The sequence below is a fragment of the Heterodontus francisci genome, unplaced genomic scaffold (assembly GCF_036365525.1).
Source record: "Heterodontus francisci isolate sHetFra1 unplaced genomic scaffold, sHetFra1.hap1 HAP1_SCAFFOLD_310, whole genome shotgun sequence".
Lineage (NCBI taxonomy): Eukaryota > Metazoa > Chordata > Chondrichthyes > Heterodontiformes > Heterodontidae > Heterodontus > Heterodontus francisci.
Window position 1 is genome coordinate 1,636,286 of NW_027142032.1, and position 3,659 is coordinate 1,639,944.

Here is a 3,659-nt window from a genome sequence, read left to right on the forward strand (position 1 = left end):
TGGTGTCATTGTATGTCTTTGTTACTTGGTGTAAGTGTATGTCTTTGTTACTTGGTGTCAGTGTATGTCTTTGATACTTGGTGTAAGTGTATGTCTGTTTTACTTGGTATCAGTGTCTGTCTTTGTTACTTGGTGTAAGTGTGTGTCTGTGTTACTCGGTATCAGTGTATGTCTTTGTTACTTGGTGTCAGTGTATGTCTGTGTAACTTGGTGTAAGTGTATGTCTTTGTTACTTGGTGTAAGTGTGTGTCTTTGTTTCTTGGTGTCAGTGTACGTCTTTGTTACTTGGTGTCAGTGCATGTCTTTGTTACTTGGTGTAAGTGTATGCCTTTGTTACATGGTGTCAGTGTATGTCTCTGTTACTTGGTGTAAGTGTGTGTCTGTGTTACTGGGTATCAGTGTATGTCTTTGTTACTTGGTGTCATTGGCTGTCTTTGTTACTTGATGTAAGTGTGTGTCTGTGTTACTGGTTATCAGTGTATGTCTTTGTTACTTGGTGTCAGTGTATGTCTGTGTTACTTGGTGTAAGTGTGTGTCTGTGTTACTGGGTATCAGTGTATGTCTTTGTTACTTGGTGTCAGTGTATGTCTTTGTTACTTGGTGTAAGTGCATGTCTTTGTTACTTGGTGTCAGTGTTTGTCTGTGTTACTTGGTGTAAGTGTATGTCTTTGTTACTTGGTGTCATTGTATGTCTTTGTTACTTGGTGTAAGTGTATGTCTTTGCTACTTGGTGTCAGTGTATGTCTTTGATACTTGGTGTAAGTGTATGTCTGTTTTACTTGGCATCAGTGTCTGTCTTTGTTACTTGGTGTAAGTGTGTGTCTGTGTTACTGGGTATCAGTGTATGTCTTTGTTACTTGGTGTCAGTGTATGTCTGTGTAACTTGGTGTAAGTGTATGTCTTTGTTACTTGGTGTAAGTGTGTGTCTTTGTTACTTGGTGTAAGTGTATGTCTTTGTTACTTGGTGTAAGTGTGTGTCTTTGTTAGTTGGTGTAAGAGTATGTCTTTGTTACTTGGTGTCAGTGTATGTCTGTGTTACTTGGTGTAAGTGTATGTCTTTGTTACTTGGTGTCAGTGTATGTCTTTGTTACTTGGTGTAAGTGTGTGTCTCTGTTACTGGGTATCAGTGTATGTCTTTGTTCCTTGGTGTCTGTGTATGTCTGTGATACTTGGTGTAAGTGTGTGTCTGTGTTACTGGGTATCAGTGTGTACTTTGTTACTTGGTGTCAGTGTGTGTCTTTGTTAGCTGGTGTCAGTGTGTGTCTTTGTTACTGGGTGTCAATGTATGTCTTTGTGACTTGGTGTATATGTGTGTCTGTGTTACTGGGTATCGGTGTATGTCCTCGTTACTTGGTGTCTGTGTACGCCTTCGTTACTTGGTGTCAGTGTGTGTCTTTGTTACTTGGTGTCAGCGTGTGTCTTTGTTACTGGGTGTCAGTGTTTGTCTTTGTTACTGGGTGTCAATGTATGTCTTTGTGACTTGGTGTAAGTTTGTGTCTGTGTTGCTGCGTATCAGTTTCTGTCTTTGTTACTTGGTGTAAGTGTGTGTCTGTGTTACTGGGTGTCAGTGTATGTCTTTGTTACTTGGTGTCATTGGCTGTCTTTGTTACTTGATGTAAGTGTGTGTCTGTGTTACTGGGTATCAGTGTATGTGTTTGTTACTTGGTGTCAGTGTATGTCTGTGTTACTTGGTGTAAGTGTGTGTCTGTGTTACTGGGTATCAGTGTATGTCTTTGTTACTTGGTGTCAGTGTATGTCTTTGTTACTTGGTGTAAGTGCATGACTTTGTTACTTGGTGTCAGTGTTTGTCTGTGTTACTTGGTGTAAGTGTATGTCTTTGTTACTTGGTGTCATTGTATGTCTTTGTTACTTGGTGTAAGTGTATGTCTTTGTTACTTGGAGTCAGTGTATGTCTTTGATACTTGGTGTAAGTGTATGTCTGTTTTACTTGGTATCAGTGTCTGTCTTTGTTACTTGGTGTAAGTGTGTGTCTGTGTTACTCGGTATCAGTGTATGTCTTTGTTACTTGGTGTCAGTGTATGTCTGTGTTACTTGGTGTAAGTGTGTGTCTGTGTTACTGGGTATCAGTGTATGTCTTTGTTACTTGGTGTCAGTGTATGTCTTTGTTACTTGGTGTAAGTGCATGTCTTTGTTACTTGGTGTCAGTGTTTGTCTGTGTTACTTGGTGTAAGTGTATGTCTTTGTTACTTGGTGTCATTGTATGTCTTTGTTACTTGGTGTAAGTGTATGTCTTTGTTACTTGGTGTCAGTGTATGTCTTTGATACTTGGTGTAAGTGTATGTCTGTTTTACTTGGTATCAGTGTCTGTCTTTGTTACTTGGTGTAAGTGTGTGTCTGTGTTACTCGGTATCAGTGTATGTCTTTGTTACTTGGTGTCAGTGTATGTCTGTGTAACTTGGTGTAAGTGTATGTCTTTGTTACTTGGTGTAAGTGTGTGTCTTTGTTTCTTGGTGTCAGTGTACGTCTTTGTTACTTGGTGTCAGTGCATGTCTTTGTTACTTGGTGTAAGTGTATGCCTTTGTTACATGGTGTCAGTGTATGTCTCTGTTACTTGGTGTAAGTGTGTGTCTGTGTTACTGGGTATCAGTGTATGTCTTTGTTACTTGGTGTCATTGGCTGTCTTTGTTACTTGATGTAAGTGTGTGTCTGTGTTACTGGGTATCAGTGTATGTCTTTGTTACTTGGTGTCAGTGTATGTCTGTGTTACTTGGTGTAAGTGTGTGTCTGTGTTACTGGGTATCAGTGTATGTCTTTGTTACTTGGTGTCAGTGTATGTCTTTGTTACTTGGTGTAAGTGCATGTCTTTGTTACTTGGTGTCAGTGTTTGTCTGTGTTACTTGGTGTAAGTGTATGTCTTTGTTACTTGGTGTCATTGTATGTCTTTGTTACTTGGTGTAAGTGTATGTCTTTGCTACTTGGTGTCAGTGTATGTCTTTGATACTTGGTGTAAGTGTATGTCTGTTTTACTTGGCATCAGTGTCTGTCTTTGTTACTTGGTGTAAGTGTGTGTCTGTGTTACTGGGTATCAGTGTATGTCTTTGTTACTTGGTGTCAGTGTATGTCTGTGTAACTTGGTGTAAGTGTATGTCTTTGTTACTTGGTGTAAGTGTGTGTCTTTGTTACTTGGTGTAAGTGTATGTCTTTGTTACTTGGTGTAAGTGTGTGTCTTTGTTAGTTGGTGTAAGAGTATGTCTTTGTTACTTGGTGTCAGTGTATGTCTGTGTTACTTGGTGTAAGTGTATGTCTTTGTTACTTGGTGTCAGTGTATGTCTTTGTTACTTGGTGTAAGTGTGTGTCTCTGTTACTGGGTATCAGTGTATGTCTTTGTTCCTTGGTGTCTGTGTATGTCTGTGATACTTGGTGTAAGTGTGTGTCTGTGTTACTGGGTATCAGTGTGTACTTTGTTACTTGGTGTCAGTGTGTGTCTTTGTTAGCTGGTGTCAGTGTGTGTCTTTGTTACTGGGTGTCAATGTATGTCTTTGTGACTTGGTGTATATGTGTGTCTGTGTTACTGGGTATCGGTGTATGTCCTCGTTACTTGGTGTCTGTGTACGCCTTCGTTACTTGGTGTCAGTGTGTGTCTTTGTTACTTGGTGTCAGCGTGTGTCTTTGTTACTGGGTGTCAGTGTTTGTCTTTG